At 37.6% G+C, this 27,602-nt stretch overlaps 2 long non-coding RNA genes across 2 annotated transcripts; one reads left to right on the top strand and one right to left on the bottom strand.

Moving 5' to 3' along the window:
• The first annotated feature begins 904 nt into the window (after positions 1 to 904).
• Positions 905 to 27,359, top strand: LOC308197535. The gene is made up of 3 exons (XR_013953060.1): positions 905 to 997; positions 3,822 to 3,881; positions 18,434 to 27,359. It is a non-coding gene; the product is annotated as an uncharacterized lncRNA (long non-coding RNA).
• Positions 4,290 to 10,107, bottom strand: LOC308197542. Its single transcript, XR_013953062.1, has 3 exons — positions 9,286 to 10,107; positions 8,640 to 8,721; positions 4,290 to 6,095 (listed from the first exon to the last, which is right to left on the bottom strand). It is a non-coding gene; the product is annotated as an uncharacterized lncRNA (long non-coding RNA).
• Positions 27,360 to 27,602: the final 243 nt, after the last annotated feature.

The following is a 27,602-nucleotide window of genomic DNA, read 5'->3' as shown; positions in this document are numbered from 1 at the left end:
GTCTAAGAAAGAGAATATATAGCCTTAGAAAGATGCTTCCTTCAGTTCAATATTTTCTAAATTTAGAAGAAGCATCCTATTGTCCTTGTTCAGTTAACGAATTATAATCAATCATCAATATGTATTAAGGCAATGTATATCTCAACATCTTTCTTGATTAGCCACAAAAATTGTTAAACTTTGAAGTACTAGAGAGAGGTCAAAGAACACAAAGCAGAAAAAAATACCAAAACCCTTTAAAATATCTTGAGTTTAACCCAACATAGTCTCTTAAAAAAATATCACAGAAGAACATAAAGCATCACTGTCCTCGTTTTGGCTATGATAGAGTTAATTTTTCTCCAGGTAGCTGGTATGGTGCTGTGTTTTGGATTTAGAATGAGAATAATGTTGATAAGATGCTGATGTTTTAGTTGTTGCAGAGCAGTGCTTACACTAAGCCAAGGACTTTTCCCACACTGTCCTGCCAAGAACAGGACAGAGGGGAAGAACAAGAAGAAGAAGAGGGGACAGAACCAAGACAGCTGACCCAAAGTGGCCAAAGGGATATTTCATACTATGTGTCATCATGCTGAACAATAAATACAGGGTGCCTGGCCAGGGCTTTATTACAGCTCACAAGCTTTTACTTTTGTTTTTCTCCCGATTCTCTCCCCCATCCCTCTGGGAGGGTGGGTTGAGCAAATAGCTCTCTGGTGATTCTATGCTGAGCTGTCTGCCTCGTTAAACCACAACAGTCTCAACTTCCTTCTTGATTAGCCACATAAATGGTTAACTTTGAAGTGCTAGAGAGAGGCAAAAGAACTCAAAGCAGAAAAAAAAAAATACTGAAACCCCTGAAAATAACTTGAATTTAATAAATCTTGAGGCTCTTAAACAAATAACACAGAAGAGCATAAAGCATCAAAGATGTAGATTTTATGAACTCTGAATATACTTGCATACTCGCTGAGGTTGCTGAGATAGTTGTGCACAAGGCTGATCAAAAGGCAAAGAGGTAGGCTCTGTTGATATTCTAATTAAGGAAGAATATTTCTTCTTTGACAAAGCACTGATTTTGAGGTGGATTTCTGTATTTAAATTCTATTTCCTATCTTTTTAGTTTACAGTGTAACTATTTCCCTTCTTATTTTCATTTATTTTATTCATCACACTTTAGGTTTCTTAAGTTTATTCTTTCCCTTCATTTGGCTAAATTCACAAACTTGTTACTTTCATCAGTTTCATTACGAATCCTTGGTTTTATTACTTTTCATTGTCAAATTTAGTTTTGTATTTCTAGTGCCTTGATTCTGCTAGAAAAAAAAAAATAAAAAAATTGCTGTTATTCACTGCTGTTCATCAATCTTAGTCAAGTGATTTCTATTCAAAGCTAATCAAAAAGTCAGTTGGTATTAGCTAATTATAGAAAAAAAAGGAAAAAACTTTCTATATATAGTCAGAAAGACAGCAAGAAATGCATACACAGTTCTAATTATTTTAACTAATTCTTTAGTCTGCTAGTTCTTTAATTATACAAGTGCAAGCCTAAGGCCAAATGCCCCTTACTTGCTTTTAGTAACATAGCCCACAAGATGGACACCAAAGTGAATTAGGTCAACCACTTAGATAAAAATTAAAAACAAAACAAAACAAAAAAAAAAAACAAAAAAAAAATACAACCTATAAATAGCAAGCCAATTAACAGAGATTGCATGAAGGCAGTCTGACTGTTAGGATACGTAGCACATATCAGAGGAGATCTGGATTACCTAAGAGCAAGCCCATGCACCATAATCCCAAGTGAGTTCCATAAGCATAAGGCTATGAGTTAAACAATATGAAACAAACAAGCAAACAAAAACTTGTCTTCTGCAAGATACTTCACTTTCTGTAAGTAATTGCATATTTATTACATTGAAGCACACAGTCCAGTGCCACAGGCTTTTATCAATTGTTCATACATATAGAACAGCTTCTTAACGAAAGACTGAAGAAGAGCCACTACAGATCTATCAGTCACTGCACTATCGGCCACTAGGATGATAATCAGGATAATCAGAAAGAAATTAGGGGCTGGAATGAAGACACCCATTCTTTCGTGTTTGGGAGAACCACACTTACCTATAAGATTGTGCATGGATAGTATGCACCAAGCATTTCTAATGACAGTTCAATCAATAGTCATTAGTGAGTTTGAGTTGATAGCCAAATAAATGCCTTTATTCCTCACAATACCCTAAAATAAAACTAAAATTATTTATGGGACTGGTAGAATATAATGTTTCTATTACCTTTTAGCAGCTCTGTAAACTTTGGTTATAAAGATCAAACAAGAGAGGTTGTACCAAGGACAAGGTAGGACAAAGAATCAGCAGTAAAAGAGCAGTGGTTTGTACTGAGAATGGTGATGTGAAGGTGCGAGACACGGGATTCAATGAAAGTTTTTGAGCTGTGAAAGAAGAAGGTAAAGTGTAAGAAGCAAATGGAATGAGAGTAAGCACCACAGAACAAAATTGGTGAAACATGAAAGCTTCATCGTAATGAGAGGTTGCAATGTAAAGATTACATAATACCCTCCTCCACTTTGTAGCAGATAGTTAAGAAGCATGTATAATTACTAGAAAATACTATTTCTTTATGACAATGTGGGATTCTTACTAATATCAAATAGATCTAAGCCAGTGTTGTTAGATTTTGTGATATGTTCACATACCTGATGTTTATAAATCTTCCTGTTACATACATCAACTGGGATTCAAACATAAAATCTGTAAGCAAAAATGAAGAGCCTACTCTGTAATGTGTTGCAAGATGTCTCACATCTTTTTGTATATATTTAATGATGACAGAATTGAGAGCATATGTATATATTTCACCTGGGAAGGAACAACCGCATGTGTCAGTATAGGCTGGGGAACGACCTGCTGGAGAGGAGCTCTGTGGAGAAGGACCTGGGGGTCCTGGTGGACAACAGGCTGACTATGAGTCAGCAGTGTGCCCTGGTGGCCAAGAAGGCCAATGGGATCCTGAGTGCATTAGAAGGAGTATGGCCAGCAGGTCAAGGGAGGTGATCCTCCCCCTCTACTCTGCCCTGGTCAGGCCTCACCTGGAGTACTGTGTCCAGTTCTGGGCTCCCTGGCACAAAAAAGACAGGGATCTCCTGGAAAGAGTCCAGTGGAGGGCCACAAAGATGATACGGGGCCTGGAGCATCTCCCCTGTGAGGAAAGGCTGAGAGGTCTGGGTCTGTTCAGCCTTGAAAAAAGAAGTCTGAGAAGGGACCTTATTAATGTTTACAAATAAGTTATGTGTGGGAGACAGAGGGATTTGGCCAACCTCTTTTCAGTGGTTTGTGGGGACAGGACAAGGGGCAATGGCCACAAAATGGATCACAGGAAGTTCCACATCAATATGTAAAAGAACTTCTTCATGGCGAGAGTGATGGGGCACTGGAACAGGCTGCCCAGGGAGGTTTTGGAGTTTCCTTCTCTGAAGATATTCAAGACCCGTCTAGACACCTACATGGGCAACCTGCTCTAGGCAGGGGGCTTGGACCCGATGATCTCTTGAGGTCCTTTCCAACCCCTACAATTCTGTGATTCTGTGATATATTTAGTGTTTACAGAACACCAAAATAGTAGGGTACTAATACAGTTTGCATATATATACAATTTCAAATAGATAATAACTACGTTTTCAGCATAAGTCTACTAACACTATATACAGTACAATGCATATTCAATATTCTTCAGATCTGTGAATTCTATAAGATATAGATTGTAATGACTGCATAACTGGAAATCAAAATTTGCCTTAGTAATTTATTTTTTTTTTTCACCAGACTACTGGAAAAGACTGTGGTACTGCTGATGGATTTGGATCATTGTTTCATTATGTCTAGGTAACATTTATAATATTGCATGCATCTCAGGCATTGCTTCAAGTCAAAGACTCCCTTTAACAACTCTGACATTGGTTTTTAAGGTACTTGCAAAAGAACATTTCATAATCTACTCCAGCAATCCAGGCTTTAAGATCAGCAGTTTGAAAGGTACCGCTTCACACTGCAAATTAGAATAACTCTGAAGCTCATACAGTTTATGCCAAGCATTAACTCGAGCCCGTCAGCTCTTAGAAAATGTGTTGATAAGGCCAACTATAATGTTAACTCCTTTATCCAGGTGAAACGAGCCGTGTGTGCAAGAAGGCATGTTTGCACACCCCATTATCTAGTTTCATATCATGTTCCAGACATATCTCAGTAGTTCACTGTTTAAGAATTCACTTTTCATTGCTCCATACAGCTGATTACACACATACACACTGCACTGTTGAGTACACAGCGCAAGAGACTGTTAACAAAGGTTCTGTGTCATGCACATAATTACAAAGACACAAATATTTTTATTTTATTTTTTATCTATTTTGTTATTTTTTTAAACCTGTTTTAAAACAAGTAGCAAAACATTCTTACTCCCAAAAATATTTTCAATAACAATGTGAGTTCACTTTCCTTCTAGAGCCTAACATTTTTAGTCTATATTTGTTCCTTGTCAAATTGTTTGAAGGACATAAAGATGCTTTCTTTTCCTTTCTTTTCATGTCTCCCATCTGTCAGTATAGGTGAGAATGCATTCATCCTTTAGTTTTCCAATGTAGCAGTTTAATGTGGATATACTGGTTTCAAGACCTAAGCAGATATCTTTTCATGGAGCTATACTCACCCATGAAAATACATGAGATAGCACAAAGTTAAATCAGGGAGGCCTTAACACTGCACCATTCTGATATGTCCTTCCTTTTCTTGGGGATGCTCTCAAAGAGTGAGTGAAATTCATAGGAACTAAAAGCCATTTCAAATTTCAATATCTTTTTTTTTTTCCCTCCCAAAACAATGAAACTGTCTTTGACCTGAATTTGCTCACAGAAGTGCATATAGTGTGTACATAGATATAAACAACTCCACAAAAGAAAACATATCTTTTACAGAAATACCTTAAGGAGATTGCAGTGGGGCAAATACCATGTATATATGTTGAATCACTTGTTGCATTACCATGTGATATATAAATACTTAACTGCAGAGGGCAGTGGTGTAGAATTGATACACATATTGGAGTATGAATTTCCCTGAAGAAATGCCATTTTCCAATCTAGCCTGTGGATTTGACTCCCTAAATAAAGATAGAAAAGATCCATTGTGTACCAGCTACTGATTTCTCTCACAGTCAGGCCTGCGGTTTTATTTCAGTGCATTGGGAGCTGCAGAGAGGAGCTGCTATATACAGACCCTAGCCCCATCACCCCTCCTTGTGATAATCTGAGCAAGGTGAAGGAGTTAGAGCCATGAGGAGCAAAGGAATTAAGTTGAGCTGCAGAAAAAGAAAGGTGTTGCTTTAGCTTTTGTCTGTTTCTCACTATCCAAATCTATTTTAATTGGCAATAAACTAAATTACTTTTCCCCAAGTCAAATCTGTTTCGCACATGGCAATAGTTCATGAGTGATCTCCCTGTCTCGATCTTTTTCATCATACTTTCCTCTCCTGTCCTGTTGAGGAGGAGGAGTGAGAGAGCAGCTGGGTGGGTGTCTGGCAGTCAGCCAAGGTCAACCCACTACACTTAACAATAGTTAAAAAAAAAAAAAAAAAAGAGAGACAGAATTCCATCCCCCTTTTCCCAAATAAATCTTTTGTGTACTTCCCAGTGGGAATATGTCTCAAAGGAGAACTGAAATCCGTTCAGACAAAGTGAGATAAATTATTTGCATGCCAAGTCCCACATCAGTGAGCAGGAACATTTCAAGTTCTTCAAATCTTTTAGATCAGCAGCTTTTAATATTATTTAATATTATTAATCAATTAAAATTCCAAAAAATAAAATAAAATAAAAAAGATATTTCCCTGATTGCTGTTAAGAATTCAAGCTGACTATTTATAAAATTTAATATTTGGGATCCATAGCGCTGTAGAATTACCCATGCTTGAAAGTCACCATTATACATACAGATTTTCAAGAAAATGTTTTAAAGAGGCAGCTTCACATAGAGGATATATTCACTGGATGAATAATATTTACCTCTTCTCCATTTATTTCCAAGTGGCTTGGCAAAGATCTCCTAAATATTGATGAAAGTTAGAAAGACATTACTTCTTTGTCTTTAAATCATGTAAGATTACAATGAAAATAGCAACAACAACAACAATAATAATAGCTGTAATTTAATTGTACTAAGTGTGGAAAAAAACCTTCAAGACCAGAAAATGTGTAGAACTCCTGAGTACTAACTTCAGGAGTTAATCTAACTCCACCTAGTGTTAAAAGAAGAAATTACTGCTTTCCTAGTTCTCTTTTGTGCACGGAAAAAGAGGAGAGACTTATCAAGAGGCTAGAACTGTATTTTTAATTTATTTTTAGAGGAATATTTAAAGGTTTACTATTGACACAAATCAACATCATTGTGCTATTAAGTTGAAACTACAGAATCTGCTAAATAGATGAGACCAAAAATATTAAAAAAATGGTTAAAAAAAAGTTTTCAATCGTCAGTTTGAGTATCTATAATTTCAAGCAGTGTTGATCTTCAATTGTGTAGTGACATTTTAACCTAATAATTTTCCAAATTTTTCCTAAAAGATTCCAAAACTGTTCCACATAATAGTTAAGCATATTTTGCATATTTTGCATATTTTGAACAATGGACACACTTTGGAATTATTGGATATTGTTAGGGAGGCAGTTTTAAAGATGGTGTAGCCAGAGGTATATTGTTCAAAGAACCTTCGTATTTTAGACTGGAGGAAAGAAAAGAAAGGGAAAAAAATAAAAAGCAAGGAAGAGAAAAAACGGGAAGAAAGAAAGGGAAGAAAGAAAGGAAAGAGAAGAACAAAAACAAAGAAGAAAGGCTTAAGTGATGAAAGAACTGCTGGAAAAAGAATTAAACATTTTATAAGATTCAGGAAGTCTCTGAGGAGAAAAATCCCATAGCAAAAATATTAAAATCATTTGTGGATATGCATAATAAAATATCAGGGAAAAACAACAGAATCTTGAGGGCAAAGGATTTGCTTTTTCCTTGAAACACTCCAATTTAGAATATTTGTGACCGATAATTCATTTGGATGTTATTTCCTTTCCTGCTCCCAAACTGCTTGTGAGCAACTCCAAATTTTCTCACTTTCGTTTATTTTTGCTTAATTATTTTCAGAATAACTGCTACTATTGTTTGATATTTTGTTGTTCACAATCAACTACTCTTGATTCTAAATTGAAAGCTGGTTTGATTGCCCATGCAACAAGTCAGCATGACAACAGATAGCCAAACCCATGCACTTTGCATGCTATGCAGTACTCAGTTACAGAAAATGACATTTCCAATAAAATAATGAGATTTACGTGGTTGGTTTGGGATATTTTGTGCTGCAGTTTGAATCATCATTGTGCACTTCAATTCACAAACTATGACAAAACATTTTGTTAGGAAGGTATCTGGCTACCGTTTGTGCTTCTTACCCTCATTTCCCAAAATGAACAGTCAAAGCTCAAGAAACAAAGATTGACATATTATTTTATACTAAACAAAAAATGTAAGCCAATTTTCCCAACAATATCTACATATTAGACATTGGGATCATAGTTTATTATCTATCTACTCTAGTTTACATTTACTGATAATGTGAGTCCTTTTCCAAAGCAATTGTCTACTGTTATATCTGCAAATAGTAAATGAGTAGTCTTCAGAATTAAGTATTTAGAAAAAAAGACAATGATCATGAGATCTTGATCCGTCAATTCCTTACCGAAATTCACAAGGTTATTTGAAGAGTTTTTATTAGTTGAGACCCATAGAAAACACCTTTATTTCAGTGGTATATGAATAATCCTTTGTATGAGAACAATCTCTTTGCAATTATATGACCACTTTGTAACAGAGCATGTCGAATTCTTAATCCTGGTATTGTAAGTGAATATAGAAGATACCTCACTGAGAGAGAATGAAAATCAACAGGCTTGAATAGCTTTAAAAAACCCTGGACTTTCATTGAATTCAACTTCTTAAAAAGAAATTCTTACTATTTATAGAGCAAATAGGAGCCTCAGAGGTCTATTTTGTCATGGTACCAATAGCTACCCAAGAACAGTGCACATTCCCCATAAGCCAATAAATGTGTAAGAGATGCTTAACAGCCACATTATTGTTTCTAATTTAGTCTTCAGGAAGAAGTGAAGCAAATTTAAAAGACACTATTGTTTGCCAGTAAGGAGACTCACCATTTTCTAAGATGCTATGATTTCAGTTTACAGAGGTATTTACACTTCTGCTTACACAAACATACACTTTAGGTCAAAATGGACCCCACCAGCAAATGTGAAATGAGAACCTAATCCAAAGGTCTTAAGAATAGGCCTAGGGTTTGGTTCTGAGTTCAACCTGCTTTATACATAGAACATTTTCAAACATACACACACAAAAGAAAAAGGAGAGAGAGAGAGAGAGAGAGAGAGAGACCAAAAACACCAGACAGATCTCTGTTTTTCTTCTTACTATAATTTCCTGTGCTAAAGAATGAATAACAGACAATTTTGACAAAGCCAAATAATTTTCACAGCTATTTTGTTATGTTGCTATAAGCACAAAACTTGGCTTCAGATCTGTACTTACCAATTTAAAGGGATGGGAAAAGAATTAATTACATATTTTTTTGTAGTAGTGTCCTTCTGTTTACCATGTATCTTCTTGATAACTGGATCAAAGGAAAGCAATGGTTCAACTATTATCAACACTAGCAAAAAAGAGAAATTGGAGGGGAGGGGGGAGGGGAGTATACATGGTTAATAAAGCTAATATATTGAGATAGGAATACCTTTAAGAGATTTCACTCTTACATGATGGAAAAAAAAAAAAAAAAAAGTAATTATAAGGCAGAAATAAAAGAAGAATATATCAGTAATTCTTTTATGCAAAATATTCTGTAAAGCTTGTCATGTTCACATGCTCTTTCAAATGCAAGACAATACACTGCATATTTTTTATTATTATTATTTGTTTGTACAAATTACTGTATTGCTTCTCAACACAATATCTTAACTCTATATTTAGCACAAAGAAAGAGTAAAAACTTTGATGATGGGCACGGGATATATTTTCTTCACAACATTTTCCATTTTAATACAGCCCAGGTGTTACAGCTTGCATGAGAATTTATCACACCAAAATAAACTGCTTAACCCATAATCACAAGCACTCTAGTATTTATTTATGCAACCAGTGAAGAAACAGAGACAGTATAAGAGGGAATTCAATTTACCTGTGATCTGAATTGTTCTCTGGATGTGTCTGTCTTTCTCCTATGTAGGAACCAAGGATACCTCAGTTCAGTGGGGTGATGCCCAGTTTGGGTGGGCAGCTAAGAGTTTCTGCTGTCAGTTCATTCTAAACAAACACAGGTGAATGGAGGCAATGGTAAGTGAACAAGAAAAAAAAAATGAAGGAACATGACAAGCAAAAGTTATAATGTCGTTATACTGAAACAACTGGGAAAAAAAAATAATGAGATGAGTGAGGTCTAGCTTCAGTCCACTTAACTTGAGATAGCCTGCTAGGCTAGGAGCATCAGTCACTCTAGGTTGCCTTTACAGAAAAAAACAAATTAGAGATAGGAACCTTCGGGGGTAATATATCCCACCTAAGAACCAAGACATCTCCCAGGGTTAACTACAGGGAAAACCTATAGAGCCTTTGCTCCCAGCAAGGGTATTTCAGTTTGATTCCTGTAGGTGTACTTGAGCTTTAATAAGAGAGGGGCAAAGGAGCAAGAAAGAAGTAAGACTTGGACATTGGTAATTGGGAAATGAGCAAAAGTTAAAGAACCTGAAAGAGAAAAGATTAAGCAGAAGTTAATCACCATGGAAGATAAAAACAAAAACAACAAATAAACAAACAAAAAAGCCACCACTTTTTTAAAGTTTAAAAGAGTAGAGCTAGCGCTAACAACATGCATTAAGAAGCCATGCTACATTTATTATTTTTTCTTATTTTTATATTGCAGTAAGCTAGAAGAGCTCTAGTAATTGGCAAATGTCTGTCTGCACATTAAATACGGTATGAAATCAGATATAATGTTCAAGATTCTTTGAATTACACTGGCACTTGAAATATTTCAAACATCTCAAATTATGTCAATAATAAATAAGTAATAATAATCCAGCCACTCAGACAAAAAAATCCTAAAGAACTTTGGTAAAGTCCCAGATTATACTGAGAGCCAATGTCAAGATTTCCATTAATAATATTTTTTCAATATATATATTTATTCCCTTTTTAAAAGTTGAGCGGTAAGTATGCAGAAAAGAAAAAGGTATCTTACACTGATTTTTAAACTGTCTACAGTAAAACAGGATAACAATATAATTCATTGTTTATTATTTGTTGAGCAAAGTTAATCTCATAAAGTAAATGATAAAATACTCCAGTTCTTGAGTTGAACAGGAAAGCTATCTGACTTGGGAGTTGTGCAACTAGTAAGCACAGTTAATTTACACAGGGTATTTAAAATGTTAAATGAACCATAAAGGGCAGATGACAGAGACAAATAATCCTCTTCCCTGAAAGGGTAGATTTTCAGGGTCTGGGTCTCCCTTTCACATTGATGCAGTGTGAGACACTGTAGGACCTGGCTATCACTTTGTATAAATGGCTTAACCTTCATCTCTGTGTGGTCTGTCTAGTTCCATACCCTGTCAATTAAAGAAAATCAATATCTGGCACTTTTATGCTGAAAACATGGAGCCCCCTGCTTTGGTGGTAAGTAATTAGTTCAGAAATGCTTCAGGCAATAATTAACCAAACTAGACTTATTAAGAACACTTGCCTACAGCATTTTTCCTTCTCAGAGGTGTTTAATATCTATCACATAACTTCTAAATGATTTAGATTTAAGCATTTCAGCTTTTAACAATTCTACAATTAACATTGTTTGACTGGCTACTCTGTTACATAATAAATTATTCTCAAATCGCAACACCTTAGTGAACCATTAGACCTCATGTTCATTTATTTCAGTCTACAAAGAGAAAAGCACATGAATTATTTGATTCAGAAGCCTCTGATTTATATTGCTGTTCAATACTCATGGAGAGGGGTGATTGTACTATATGTTTCCATTTGAATAACAGAAAATGGATTTGATTCTACAACACATTGCACACAAAACTCCCATTGAATTAATCCAGTGAGAGTTCAACATGACAGCAAAAGGCTAAACCCTTTGGACAGCCATGGGAGCTTTCCCATTGCCTTTAGAAGGAATAGAAAATTATAGAATTCTTTTATGGTGAAGTCCAAAAATGTGTCCAATATATTGCAAATTTACCTCATCTGACTGAATGACACCATAGAAAAATATCATTCTTACTGGCCACCAGCAAGCTGCTTTTATGGCTAAAGAGCTGGCTGGAAACAGGGAATAAAAAGAAGGAATGTTATCATGATGAAAGAAAGAAAACAACAACAACAACCGTAACAAAAAAAACACCATCACAACAACAAAAAACACGCATATTTCTGTGTTTGTTGGTCCTGTGCTATTCTCATTCTTGCTGGACAGCTATGTTTCTGACATCATTCTTATGCAAGTAATTTTCAGGAGAAGAACAGAAGAATTTCACACAGAGTTGGGTTTGGGTTTTGGATTTTGGTGCTTATGTGTGTGTGCTGATTAGAAATTCAGCTTTCATGTTCACAAATCTTGATGAAAAACATTTTTGAATACTACCTTCACATTAACTAAAGGAAAGAATAATCCTATATCCCAGTTTTGTAACTAAACAAATTGGCCATCTCTAGCCCCTCAGAGCTCAGTGAAACAGAAACTCCATATAGAATACTAACCTTTTTTCTCCTCTAAGTGGACTGCTTGATGGATAAAATTAGTATTGTAGGTAACCTATCTCCTCCTATGTCTCATGAATGTCATGAGCATAAAAATACACTTCATTTTATAAGGCTTAAAAAAAAAAAAAAACACTATAGAAATAGACAGTCCTAGAATACTTGACCATGTCATCCACTTTACAATGTAAAGATGGCTAGTCAGGAAAATCAAACATAAAATCGTAATGATTTACCCTATAAAGCAAAGGGCATACTTATGGGAATTGAGACACCCTGAACTAGAACAGAAGAGAATAGTCTAATTGTATTCATCTATCAAACTTGAAAAGCAGAAGTACAAATAATGTAAACTAGACACCTGGCTTAAGTTACACACCTAGGTGTCCTCTACAGTCCCTACAAAGGCATTCGGGTCCCCTGCCACTGTCACAGGTCTTACACTATAATATGTGACTTTTCTTCTGAAGGTGACCTATTGGCTGTAAAAGGGTGGTAAGCAGCTTATAGTAGAGGCAAATTTTGGCCTAATTCTTGTTGTATATCATGTAAGCAACTACATAACTTGTTGTTTGGATTCTCATTAAAGTCAACAGAGATCTAGCTAGTAATTTGTATGCAAATAACTGGACCAAATACTGGTGTCTCCCTTAGGAGAAGGTAAATTGTTCTCAGGACACTATTAACTGCACTTACAAGATCTCCACTGACTGTAGTGAAAGCCCTAAAACAACTTACCTATGACTGAGGCAGTTAAAACTAAGGTGAAAAAAGTTCTCCTCATGATGCCTAGCTTTTAGATGTGCAAATTTAGATTAGATGAGCTTTACCTATTATTTATTTCACACTAGACCTTTCTCTGCCCATTATCTTGAAATTTCTTTTATATGACAATGCATATCACATGGATCATATTTCCACTTATCTCTTTCATTTTTTTACAGCTAAACTCACACACATCAACATACACATACTATTAGTAGCATGAATGTAATTTTTTCCTTCCACATATTTAAATTCTAAAGATTAATTCAGATACAGTAATTCAGGATACATCTGTAACATGTTTAATGAAACAACAATCTATTTCACACTAATATTATTTAAGTGACATCTATGTATTTATAGTTGAGGTCTAATAGGAGGAAAAGTTCTAATAATGCCACTATTTATTTATTTAGTAATTTAAAAATCTTCCAAGTAAGTAAAGGATTCATTCAGTTAGTACGTTTTATAAAAGGTTCTAAAACAGTATAATGTGAGTACATATTTATTTTTTTAAGATAACCAATTTGAGCTCAGCATGAGTAAAAAATTTTAAAGAGAAAACATGCAGTCACCTGCAAGTATTGTAAAACACTTTACTGATGATCAATTAATTTTCTAAAAAAGTTGCTAAAAGATTTTTTTTGACGTCCAAGGTTACAAGAATATAAAGCCAAACGGTCCATTTTATTATTTCACATCCGTTACAACCTCACGGGTAAATGGTAACCTTACTATGAAAAGAGATTGATTAATTTTCCATTTACTCCCATATTTTATATCCTTTCATTGATCTTCACCTTATTTTCGTTCTTTTGACTTTCATGGATTGTTTACCACAGAAAGTCTGATGCACCATTGATAGCACTGCTCCTGTACTCACTGTGGACCTGACTCAGGGTGATATTACAATCATTTAACTCAGTTTTTAATGTGTAGAAGGAAGTGTAAATAGAAGAAGAATGAAATCCTAACCCTATTGAAATAACTAACAGAAATCCTATTTGAATTTGTGTCAGAACTGTACCCATCTGATGTCATAGGCATAGATGCAGTCAGACATCTGCAATACTGGATTGTTTTCCATCCTTTGTTTTAACTTCTTTGCAAACATCCTGTACGAGAGGAGAGGGGAGGGGAGGGGAGGGGAGGGGAGGGGAGGGGAGGGGAGGGGAGGGGAGGGGAGGGGAGGGGAGGGGAGGGGAGGGGAGGGGAGGGGAGGGGAGGGGAGGGGAGGGGAGGGGAGGGGAGGGGAGGGGAGGGGAGGGGAGGGGAGGGGAGGGGAGGGGAGGGGAGGGGAGGGGAGGGGAGGGGAGGGGAGGGGAGGGGAGGGGAGGGGAGGGGAGGGGAGGGGAGGGGAGGGGAGGGGAGGGGAGGGGAGGGGAGGGGAGGGGAGGGGAGGGGAGGGGAGGGGAGGGGAGGGGAGGGGAGGGGAGGGGAGGGGAGGGGAGGGGAGGGGAGGGGAGGGGAGGGGAGGGGAGGGGAGGGGAGGGGAGGGGAGGGGAGGGGAGGGGAGGGGAGGGGAGGGGAGGGGAGGGGAGGGGAGGGGAGGGGAGGGGAGGGGAGGGGAGGGGAGGGGAGGGGAGGGGAGGGGAGGGGAGGGGAGGGGAGGGGAGGGGAGGGGAGGGGAGGGGAGGGGAGGGGAGGGGAGGGGAGGGGAGGGGAGGGGAGGGGAGGGGAGGGGAGGGGAGGGGAGGGGAGGGGAGGGGAGGGGAGGGGAGGGGAGGGGAGGGGAGGGGAGGGGAGGGGAGGGGAGGGGAGGGGAGGGGAGGGGAGGGGAGGGGAGGGGAGGGGAGGGGAGGGGAGGGGAGGGGAGAGGAGAGGAGAGGAGAGGAGAGGAGAGGAGAGGAGAGGAGAGGAGAGGAGAGGAGAGGAGAGGAGAGGAGAGGAGAGGAGAGGAGAGAGGAGAGGAGAGGAGAGGAGAGGAGAGGAGAGGAGAGGAGAGGAGAGGAGAGGAGAGGAGAGGAGAGGAGAGGAGAGGAGAGGAGAGGAGAGGAGAGGAGAGGAGAGGAGAGGAGAGGAGAGGAGAGGAGAGGAGAGGAGAGGAGAGGAGAGGAGAGGAGAGGAGAGGAGAGGAGAGGAGAGGAGAGGAGAGGAGAGGAGAGGAGAGGAGAGGAGAGGAGAGGAGAGGAGAGGAGAGGAGAGGAGAGGAGAGGAGAGGAGAGGAGAGGAGAGGAGAGGAGAGGAGAGGAGAGGAGAGGAGAGGAGAGGAGAGGAGAGGAGAGGAGAGGAGAGGAGAGGAGAGGAGAGGAGAGGAGAGGGCCAAAGACTGAGGGAAAAGAGCCACTTGACAGAATCTAGAGATATGATAGTATGCAAACTGGAGGAAAAACATGAGGAAATGCAAATGGAGAACAATAACTTTAATGTAGACAGTATTTCTTATAACTGCATGACACAGGTCATCCTTAATAATAGTTTAGCATGCAATAATCATATGAGCCTATGTATGTATCTGTAAAGAGCTCAGTCTAACAAGTGCAACCATTAGCATGAGGGAGAGGTTGATTACCACTATCAAGACTGTCAACTGAATGCTTTTGGAACAAGCTTACAGTAAGACAATAAGATTACATTTCTGTGTTCTCAGTAACTTGCCTGTTATATCATACATAAAGCTTTCCACTAGAGTTTCCTTGGTTTTATCGTGAAACTACATTAATGGAAATTTATTATAAAACTGACAGGTTTTAGATACTTTCAACAGGAAAACATCCAACAAGTATTTAACCTCTGAACCATCAAGCATCTTGCATGCATGTAAGCAGGTGATGTTTCTAATCGGGTGATTTTTTCAAAGATGTATTTTGTCTGAAGATATCCCAGAGTTAGATTATTTTTTTGTCAGTTTTTGTATATGCTGTCTGGTAACCACCTATTAACTGAGGAACTTTCAGGGGATTTAAAGCATCCTATATCACAGCTGACCTTGTCTGTGTCAGTGGAAAAGCAACAGAGCACATGTATGAGTTCAAAATATTGGCATTTTCTCTGACATGTTAGCAGCGATGAGAAAAGCAGATGGAAAAAACATATTAGATATTGATCCCTCTCTCATTCCTGCATACTCTTAATTAGATTTAGATCATAAACAATGGTACTGTATCTTGTGGCTGTATGCATTAAATGGTGGTCTGAACAATGTCTATGTATGCATTAAATTATTAGTTAATTTGAGTAATTGGATATAAAGTAATAGTCATGTTGCAAAGTTTCTTAAAAATACATTTTTTAAAAAAAGTAGAATGCACTTAAGAATGCATTATGGGGTAATATACTAATCTCTCTTTTAAGAAAAAGAAGCAAAGAAACTCAAATAAGGATGCATTTTTGAAGATTATGACTAGGCTCTGAAAAAAATGCATAAACGATAGTGAGTTGGATCAAGGGTCTGCTCTGTGAGAAACAGAAACCTAACTTAAGCCAACAGTTTTCCTTTTCTCCAACTTTCTTTCTCTTCCACCATCAGTGGATTAGTCAGTCTGATATATCTTTGCTTTCTTATCTCAATAGACCATTTTAACGTTGTTCAAAACAAATACTTACCAAATAAATAAATAAATCAAAAAAAAAAAAGCAAAAATGTATCTCTATTGTGACCGAATAATTTAGAATTTTCCATTTTGTTACATAGTGATGTAGAGTAGTGATGAAGCATGCTCTTCTCAGAGGTGTCCAGTAGGACAAGAGGCAAATTTAAATACTGGAATTTCAACTAGACAATCTCCAGAGGTCTCTGACAACCTCAGCTATTCTATGGAAAGACACATGTTAGAGAATGTCAGGTAACTCTTAAGTTGTACTAATACTTGCTTTCTCTTTGAAGAGCATTGTGTTTATATGTTGCTGCCACATTTTCCAGTATTTTCTTCTAGAGTATCAAAATCGGCCTACTTTAAAAAAGTAGATTGCATTTCACCACGGTGATATGGACAGAAAGCCCAGCATGTAGCTCATATGAGTTGCAGAGATTCCTGCTCAGGGCTATCTAGTTTAAAAACAAACAAACAAACAAACAAACAAAAACAACAAAACAAAACAACAACAATAACAACAAAAAGGAGATTTAGTAAATCAAAATTTTTCCTTATAAAATGCTATTTGTTGCATTCATGTCTGATCCACACAAAATGCAACAAACTTACTTGTTCCCTCACCCACCCTTGAAGCAAGACCAAGCCCAAATTTTTTTGAAGAGATTGCTTGGGGAGTGAAAGAGGAGAATAAGGTCCATCATAGGACCATCTCCATGTGATTTTTGTTATGGACTTCTGTTGCTATAGATTTCACATGGAAGGTATGCAGCAATGGGAGTGTGAGTGTGCTCTCCCACCACACACTACCTTCCCAGCTTTATTTCCCATAACACTGCTTAAGCAGAAAATGACCAGTGACAGTCATGATGGATGTCATCTGATCCTGATGACTGTGTCTGGCTCACAGTGGATTTGGGAGAGACAGATAATAACAAAATAGCCAAGGGGCTAGTTGAGCAATGCGCTCACCTGACCACAGTGCTGGTCAAAATCTGACTCAAGTCAAATTTGCAAGAAATTAACAACTGAAATCGGTATGCACATATGACTATTATTCAATCACCATACCGCATAGTAAGCAGGCCAAGAGCTCTCTGAGCTCTCCTGTATGGCAGCAGGCTGTACGCCAGGATCTCCCCTTGGGTAGGGATGCCTCTCAAGGTCTACCCCTCAAGGCTGAGAGATTCCTTACTATTGAAAGAATCCTTTCGCACAACAGAACCTCAGTAAGTGATAAATAGCTTGCTAAACTTTGTAAACTTCTTTAAGATAATATCTTTGATTGATTGTACACATATAATCCTTTAGACATAAACCGTTGACCAAGTCTGGGACTAGGAGTGGATTCAGCCATACCTCGTAGCCTTACCTCTTTGTTTCACAGTTTAGAAAGCAAAAGCATCCACTCTGGACCTTGCGACTCAATGGGAGGGTCTCCTCAACCTTTAGACATAAACCATTTTCCAAGTCTGGGAATAAGTTTGGATCCACTGCACCTAGGCTCCTCTCTAAGTAGGAGTTTAGAATGCAAGGGGGTCCATTCTGAACCTCGTGACTCAATGGGAACAGGCTCCAGACATTTCATCCAACTCTGTCCCCTAGGTAGTAAACATTCAAGTGTACCTTACCATCTTGAAGCTTGATAGTCACCGTCTTATTTACAATTAAGCTTTCTTAGATCATGGCATGATATCGATAAAATACATTGCTGCTTCTCTCTTACAAGTGAATTGCAAAACATTTCCATCTGAAACAGGCAGAAGCATTAAACCATAAAATAAACAGGATAAGATGGTCTGAATGGAACAGTCTAAATTAAATGACTAGTCTCCAGCAAACTTGAATAAATGAAAAGTCATGGATTGCAGCTCTGTGTCAGTAAGTGTAAAATGGTTCTCCATTGACTGCAATCTACAGTAAAAGGACTTCTAATATCTATGTCTCAGTGCATGGAGTTGGTTGCACAAAAGACCAAACACCTTATCAAAGCCTCTAGCTTTTCCACATTTATTTCAGTTCAACTCTAAATTCCAGTTTGGGTTCAGTATTTAATCCAGTCAAAAGACAGTTTTCCCCAGCAATATGAGATGACACAGAATTCGGAACAGGAAATTTTGCTCAGACCGAAATGAGATTGTCAAGGAAGTAATACTCATGTCTATTGGCTTCACCAATTTCCTGATTTCTTCCAGGTCCCAGAACTTCCATTAAGGAACTGTATAGTTTTTTCACATTGATGTCTGCAGTTTGATTTTTTTTTTTAAGGTGTTACTTAAATGGCATTGAAGATAGCGGAGTTTATCCTTGAAGACAGTTGCTATTATAATGCACCGGATTATAGTTTATATCCTCTGTATTGCAGTTAATGAAGAAAGCTGTAAGGAAAAAAAAAGGAAAAAAAGAAAAGAAAAAGAAAAAAACACTCATCGTTCACAGCAGGTAGGAGAGCATGTGGTTTTGTGCAGCTTTTTGGATGAAATTGTCCAGCAGAACAACTGGGGGGGAACATTCAGATTGTCTGAAAATACCTAAAAGAGATAATTTCCCTGCTGGATATGCACTGCCAGATGCACACATTGCTGCTTCTATCTCTGCAGAAAACAGCACCAGAGGCATTAGATTGTTCAAATTATGCAACAAAGTAAAGAATTCCTAATTTCTCCCCACAGTTGTGCTTTTTGTCTCCTCCCTTTGTATTTCCTTGCTTCTTGTTTCTTACTCTCATAGTAGTGCAGGATACCAATCAAATAACACAGCAAGACATAATGAATTGGGTGTCAACGATGAGGTTTTGGCAATGGCAGGGGTGCTGCAGGGGCTCTCTGTGGAGAGGAAAGGCCAGGGCTGCCCCATGCCAAACACAGCCAGTTCCAGATGGCTCCAGTAGTCCTATGACAGGGCCCAGCTGGGCCCAGCAGCGAAGGTGGTGGCACCTCTATGGAAATGTGTTCAAGAATGGATGAAAAATGCTTCAGAGGCAGTGAGGAGTGAAGAAAAAAACCTGTGAGAATCAACTTTGTGAACACCAAGGCCAGAGAAGGAGGAGCGGGAGGAGGTGTTCCAGGTGCCTGTTGGAGCAATAGCCACACTGCAGCTTGTGGAGGAGCCCACACTGGAGCACTGTGTACTCCTTGAAGGAACCGCAGCCTTTGGAAGACCCACATTGGAAGAGGCTTACTATGAAGGACCGTAGCCCATGGAGTACCTATGCTGGAGTGAAGCAAGATGTGAAAAAGGAGGAGCAACAGGTGGGAACTGTTATGGACTGACCACAACCCTACCATTCCCCAACCCTCTGAACCAGTCGGGGAGAGAAGTGAGGTACTGAGAATGAAGGACTGAAGTTAAGCCTTGGAAAGAAGAGGGGAAGGAAGGTGTTCTTTTAATTTTATCTTTTCTTCTCACTACCCAAATCTATCTTAAATGGAAAAAAATAAATAAAATTAATTGCTCCCAACTTGAGTCTGTTTTGCCTGTGATGTTAATTGGTAAGCAATATCCCTACTTCCATCTTCACCTACTAGTTTTTCCATCTTGTTTTCTCTCCCTGTCCTGTTGAGGAGGAGGAGTGAAAGAGCAGCAGGGTGGGTGTCTGGTTTCAGGCCAAGTTCAACCAACTACACATACAAAATGCCAATAATATTTTGAATACCAAGAGCACCAATATTTTGTACACATAGCCAGCATGTACACAGAAAGACACACTCTCTGTGAAGAGTCTGCAGCCTATGAGCATATTTTACAGTACAGGATGAAATTTAAATCTCATTAATTTTGTTAAAGGCAGCATAGAAGATTCCAAGACCGATTTTTTCCTTGCAAAGACCTATATCCCCACAAGGCCAGAAGAGCCCCCACATGTAGAAGACTAAACATTTCTCCTTCTACTATCAAAGCTGAAGAGACTACAGCTTCTCCAGATTTCTTCACCCATGTTGCTATCATAGCTCCTGATTATAATATATTTTAGGTAATCAATAAAGTATTTAATATAAGTGATACCTTATTCATGTCCAGATTACCCCATAATTTCTATTTATTAATTACCTGTTTTCACATAATTTTAACCCAAGAAAAAGGTCCTAATCAGGGACTTAAGAAAGGAAAGAGCAAAGGTCTTACAGTTCATATGATATATATCTAATATCTTGTCACATTTTAAAGTAAAAGAGAGGTCCAGTTATCTCATTATGTCATGGTGTTTTGGTGTTCTCAGTTGTAGCTCTGAAGTGAGCATTTCATTACTAGCACACTTTTAACTCACATACACTTAGGCCCTACTAATGGGATTAGAGAGCTGTGATGATTCATGACATTAGGTGTATTCTCCTGTAGATTTTTGCAGAACTTCTATTAGCATTAAAGGGAGCTACACACCAGAGGACCAAAGTCAGTTAATACAAATAGCATCTTCCACAAACAGTCTTCTAATCAGCAATTTGGGTATCCTAAAGTTCTCAAGTCATTCAAGAGAAATGACAGTGATGTCAGCACTTGAGCAGTGGAGATTCATCCATTCCCCCAAAAACACTCACAAGAGACTATCAAGCAAGGCATTTTTTTGTTTTAGTTAGTGGAAATGTCTTCCATTCTCAAGCCTATTAACTTATAACAATAGAAATAATAGGAGCTGAGACAGGTGTAGAAAGTTTAATTCTCTTCTTGTGAGCTTCAAATTTTAAAAGGGACTTCAAAAAAACCATGATAAAAAGGGTATTAAAATTCATGAATGCCAGTATAATATAATTTTGATCTGCACAGTTTTTCAGGGATTGTTGTCAGTTTCTATTCCACTGTTAGCCATCATTAACAGCAAATATGACAGATACACTAATGAAATCGATTTGGTCATGTTATCAATTTAATTCAAAAATGTAACCCCATTTTATTACCGTGTAAGTTATAAAGCCTTATAGGCTAATGTCATCTGTCACTGTGAGAGTTTTGTGCTGGAGTTTTTAATAACTAAATGTAGGCTTATTTTTATTTTATTTTTTACATTTTGAATTAATTAGTACAGTGGTAAGCATGCTGTTTTAGCTCTTGGTAGGACTGAAGTATTGTTAAGTGTCTAGTAAGGGAAACATTTCAGTGAAATGAATATAGCAATACAGTATTGCCTTGGAACCTGATACATGCTATAGAGGAGGAATACACTGTGCAATGTATATTCCTTTCAGGCAACTCACACTGTCTGTGGAATGGATACATTCCCAATGCCCTTAGAACTGGTACACATTTGTTATAAGGAAGTTTTGGAATGTAAATAAAAGCAGGGTGGTTCTCGGACCACGTGTGTCTTTCTATTAATATTAGAAGGCTCTGCAGTGTATTCCTTCTTGTAGAAAGCAGTATTTTTAGGAGCACTGGTCAGCTGATGGAACTGGGGTATGGTTTTATGTTTTCTTTGAAAAATAACAAGCAAAGCTAAATATCATCATTGCAAGTGTCACCAGATGGCATCATTATACACAGACTTCTGAATTGTTTCACTGAGTAAGTAAATGTTTAAGCTTGGAAAACCTCTCATGTCTGAATATAATTTTAGGCACAATCTTAAGAAACTGAATAAGAAGGAACATCCATTTGCTCTCCATTTTGAGTTCCATTTCAAGTTGGTTCTTGAGGAAGAGCTGTTTTCAAAGCATCAGAAATTACTGTTCAGCCCAAATAGCTGTCGTACAAGCTGACTGCCTTGTTTCCAAACACACGATAGCTTCACAAGTATGTAGAAAGCAAACAAATTTTATTGTGCATATATCCAAAGTTCATTTTCCTAATTCTTCTCCACAAGACAACCAATGAAAGAATACTACAAGACTTCCAACCCGAGCCATTCTATGATTCTATGAAAAGCATAATTTTTGTTTTTTAGCAGGAATGATATTTTGAAGAAATCCTCCATTCTTTTTTTTTTTTTTTTTTTTCCACTGAAGGGCAGCCATCATGCGGTAATTGGAGATTATGCAACCTATTCAAAATCCCTTCAGAGTAGCAAACGCCGGCCTTCTAGCTGCCTGGCACTGAACTGTACAGCTCGAGGCAGTGTCATGAGCTGGACTGTTAGTTTGCACTGCACTTCTGCTGCCAAAACCACACCAGAAGCCAAATCAGGCTGAACAACCTTGAAATAGTTCCCTTAGAACAGCTTGTGGTCACTGCAGTGCAGGTGCTGATGTGTCTGCACAATGCTACAATGCCTGAGTCACCACCTTACCCATTGTTGTGGTTCCCAAATAGGAGAAAAAGGAGAGAAAGCTTGCCAAATACATGAAAAAACATCCACTCTGGCCAGTTCAGCTGCCTAAGTAGACTGTAGTCATCATCATAAAAATACAGACTGGCCCTGCAGTGGAGCTGGTTTCACACATTTCTTTGAGTAAGCTGACAAGATCTAGCAGGGCTTTCAGCTCACAGTGTTAAATTTTGTTAGGTCACAAAGAAGGAGGTATTTCTGAAGCAGAGAAAACTCCTTATGGCTACAATTAAAATAACAACAATTTTTGAACAACTATTCTCCTCTCACTTGCTGTATTTATCTTTTAGATATTTAGAAATTTCCTGGGCTGCAAGAAGCTGTAGAGCTACCCATGTTGGTTCCTATGAAGAGTCTCCTGTGCAATATGTGCAAGGTGTGGCCATTTGCTCTTCTCAGAAACTTCCTGCAGCCTTGTTTTCTTCCTTTTAATAGGTATCCAGTATGCTAACCATAACCTGAAATTAAACAACTCAGTCATTGAACATAAGCACTGATAAGGTCTATTCATCAAGCAAGTGAGTATTTTGGAAGAGAACTATCAAGAAGTAGCCAATGTACTGGCAAACATCTTCCAAAAGAGAATCAGTTGGTGTTTGAAATGATCTAAAGAAAGGGAGACTCAAACTATTTGGCTATTCAGAATCTATGTCAGCTAAGATCTACTTCTAAGGTGTTCTTCGCTAGTGGCTTAGCCATTTAAAAAGAAAATAAAAAAATTTCACCAAAGTGCACACTGAGAAACAATTTAACTCATCTGGATTTCTGCATGGCTCACTGAAATTCTGGGCATACATTAAGGAACTAAAATCATGCATCACAAATTAGTTTTCACTGTGAATCAATTTGTTCCCACACCAGCGGTTTATAGGACAACATATTCCATTGAATGTTTCAGAGCATAACAGTGCACAGGCAATAGTCACTCAAGAATCACTAGTTAGTATATCAAAAATAGCAGATGCTACTGGCTGTTGGATTAGGAGAAGGACAGGAAACAAGTATTCATCTTCTGATTCGGCTGTGCCAGAAACTTAGAAATATGGCTGCAGTTATTTCTAATTCCTGTAAACCCTGAAACAACATCTTTACAGCCTCAAAAAAAAACAACACGGGATATTACAGATTCTGAGAGCTGTTTCTTTGGACTTGAAGGCCTTGGATTGGGTAATAATATTAATTTATTGAGGACTAAATACTAAATAACACTTGGCATCACTTTTGTAGTAATGAATTTCCAAAAGATCTGATTGCCTTATTAATAGACTGGCAACAGGTATTTCCCATTTGCATCCGATCTCTCCAAAAATCCCAGCCCGGCTGCCAGACAGCAGAAAAGATGGGAATAATTTGGTTCTGCTTCTGTAGAGTTAGGTGTCCATATAGATATTTTTTTCTGAGGAAGTTATGAAGATATTTACCATCATGAATAACAATCCCAGTATTATGCCTCTTAAATTAAACTGAGGCAACACTAGCTACATTTTTATTTTTATTTTTTTATTTTTAAAATAAAATCTTGATGGCAAATTCCTTCTTTTCAGAATTTTACCAGTCTTTCATACATATTATTTCTCTCACTTTTCCACTACCTGACAAGATACTGGACACTACTACATTGGATTACTGTTTTCTGTTTACAGACCAGCTCAATAAGGGATACCATGAAGTTTGAATAATGCTCTTAAATGATGTACAGACCCCCTGTCCTTTGAGGTTTCTCTTGACTGGCTGTATGCTTAGCTGATTAATTGTTTGATCTGGAGAGATATAGGCTTCCGCATGAACAGCTTCTCTCTTCAGGCCCTTTAATAGTATTTTTTTTTTTTTTTTAACTGCTGCAAAGTCATTCTTAGGCAAAGCTTTCCATTCTTCCCACATTTATTCCTGCTGTCCTTTATATTGCACATTCTCCTATGATTGTAATAGTTTGAGTAAGAATGAGATAACAAGAAGCTTGGGTGGCATTATAATTATTTCTGATGTTTCTCATTTTTGTGGGTGTTGGTTTTCTGTGCAAAGCAGGTTCATTGTTATTTACTCAGCTAGAATTCCTGCTGTTACAGAGTTCACCATCATTCGATTTGTTTTGCATGGCCTGCAAGTTACATTATCAATGCCATGTAAGTGTCTTCAAAATTCTGTGAAGAAGCAAAGGCTGCTTAAACACATCAGTGTAGAAGTGACTGGGTCACAGGGACAGAACTGGCACACATTTGCTTTCATCCATCCATGTGGATATGTTCTGCATATACAGGAGTATATATATATATATATTACCCCACATACTAGAGTAAATATATTACCCCTGTATTTGTATTAATTATTGTGATGGGAAAGCCTTCTTTACTGCCACTAGGGCTCTGTGAGCTCCTATTCTAGTCAGCGTTACTGTAGAAGTGGCTCAGGCTGCTACTGCCAGCTTTCCTGTAACACCTTCACAACTCAATGAACCATTTCAGATGACAGCTGATGTCAATATTTCCTGCCACTAAAGTCTCTACCTTTCATGGCTGACAGGTAGTTTTGCCTGGGTAAGAACCTATACTAAACAAACTGTCCTTCCCCTTGAGTGTATAGGAATATATGTATATATGCTTCTTCCTATGCAGTGAAGGCAGTCAGAGGCACTTGCTGATGATGATTTAGCCCACTCTTTGAGGTAGTGTTTAGGCTACTTAAATAATTGAAGGTGCTTTCTGCACGTTTACACTATTCCTTTGATTATAAATTCATAACATAGATACATCTGAAGTTTCTGCTACTAATTTTTTTCGTGGTTGTTCTGAAAGTTCCTTACAGAATGTTTGTGCTTTTTTTTTTCCTTTTATTAAATTTTTGTCATGTATGCTTTGCATATTATTCAATAATATCTTTAGAAAAGTTGCTTTCTGATTACATGTTAATCAACTTTATTTGCACAGATTATTTTGAATTAGTGCACCACATCAGGGTGCTTAACATCACTTTCACTAGCCTAACATTGGCAATTTCAGACCTAGAAAAATATGGTCATGGTCTTTCCAAGCCAGCTGTGAAGGACTATAGATCCATCATCGTAAGAGTCTCTCAATGGCCTACCTGAACTCTGAAAAGGCACAGCATTTCAGTTTACCACATGAAATAAGTAATTTGACCTAGGATCCAAGCAGCTTGAAGCAAACATTAACATCAGTCTTAACAGCAGAACAAAAGAATTTTTCCCCTTTTTGCACATGCTCTGAAGTTTTACTTAACTGAGGCCATAATGTCTTGGCTGGGATGAGAAATGATAAATTGAAACAGCTACTTTTCAGTTTTCCTTTTTTTTTATAATACTTTGTGGCCCATTTTCTCTCTTTAGATCCTCATAGGCCTCCCATGTCTTCACTAATCTGTGTTATTTATCGATACTAGCAAATCATACAACCTCTGTTCATATTTCATTCACATTGTAAATAAATATAGGAACTTCTCTTGAGCCTCCCATAGAACGGCTCATCATTAGTCACTGTCTGTTTTGACTTACTGTCATTTACTTCTACTTTTCTCCTATTTTTTAGTTTATTTTTAATCTATTACACAATTATCCTTTATCTATTACCCATGGCTCTCAAGTTTTAATGAGATTTATATCTCAAAAGAAGACAACTATATTATTAGTTAAATTCTCATCTCTGTAGTTAGAGTAATATTTCTTTTTTCCTTGTTTCAAATTTTACTCCTTTTGGCTCCCCTAGCACTTATTAAATACTAAAAAGGTAGCTACTTTGAAATGAAAAATCTTTAATCTTTTCTGGTCTTGTTTTCTTTTCAGTTTCCTTCTTGGTTTCTTTTCTTTGTTCAATCCCCAACTTGACATCAGCTGTAGAATATTCTGTTGTCTGTCCATCCTTATTTGTCTAAGCCCAGTCTGAGGTCCATTCCTTCAGTGTGCCAATGTGCTTTGACAGTAGGAAAAAAATAGAAAAAACAGTCAAAAAATAATTGTTTAGTTGTAACTTCTGTAACTGCGTAAGATAATATATAAACATATAAAGACTTCATTCTTCAAGGGTATGAAGCACACACCAACCAGAAACTAGAAGATCAGTAAAGCAAACTCACAGGGAGGGTTATGCAATATTTTGCCACCTGGAGAATGTACTAATTTTTAAAAGATTACAGTTAAGACATGGCATCAACCAAGAGGAAACACTTGTCTGAACTGGTTTGACAGTTCCCATGTTCCATTGACATCATTTTTCTTTGAAGAGGTTGGGATAAATAAAATAAAGCATCATTTATAAAACATACCTAGAAGAAAAAGAAGAGTGTGCAAGTGACTTTTTTTTTATTTGCATAAGTATATGTACCACCTTATCAAGGCCTTTATGATTTCACCACAAAGGCAGCAAATGACTTTTATTTGCATCAGTCATTCTCAGAGAATCATTAACCAATTCTGGTGACAAACCTGGAGCTGTTGTTGAGATATATGGGAAGTATTTTAAGTCAGAGGATGAACGGTACCTGCAAATCTCTTTCATCCTTACTATTTTGAAATCACTTGAAAAACAGTCTGATTTGCAGGCTAATGTAATTTATATTGGCTGAGGGTGGCTCTTATCAACCTTAGTGATTGTAACCTGTTGCCCGTGCTCCCTGAGAAGCAGTATGGAAGCAGTATGGTAGCAGGTGAACCTTCACATTCCAAGGAGTCCTGACAGTAAAGGAATTCTTTTCTAAGTAAACCTGTTCTCTTAGATGATGTTGTTCAACACCTTACTGATCTGATCTTTCATCTGAAACAATTTTAAATATTGGAAGTTTTAAACTTCATACAAGAAGGTTTAAAAGGAAATGTTTTCTCATATATTTATTGGGAAAAATGAAAAACGTTGCATATATGTAAACTTATGTGATAAAATACAGTTCTGTTTTTTTTTTTTTTTTTCCCTTGAACAAATATTCCTTTTTTTTTCTTTCTTTCTTTGCTTTTTTTTTTCCTCTCTCCTGGTTTGTGTCTATGCTCAGTGTTGGCTTGTGCTTTTTCTTTATGCTAGTTCAATGGCACAGGCTGTAGGCATTGTGATTTTCCTTTCAACCAATCAATTTACTGGCTTCTAGTTCAGCTGTTCCTCATATAGGTTCTTCAGACACAATGTTGAATTCTTTATTTTCTTCTGGAAACTCTAATTGTACTCACAATTGTGATGA

Source organism: Anser brachyrhynchus (assembly GCF_964034855.1).
Source record: "Anser brachyrhynchus genome assembly, chromosome: 1".
Classification (NCBI taxonomy): Eukaryota; Metazoa; Chordata; class Aves; order Anseriformes; family Anatidae; genus Anser; species Anser brachyrhynchus.
This window is presented reverse-complemented; position numbering and strand designations above follow the sequence as displayed.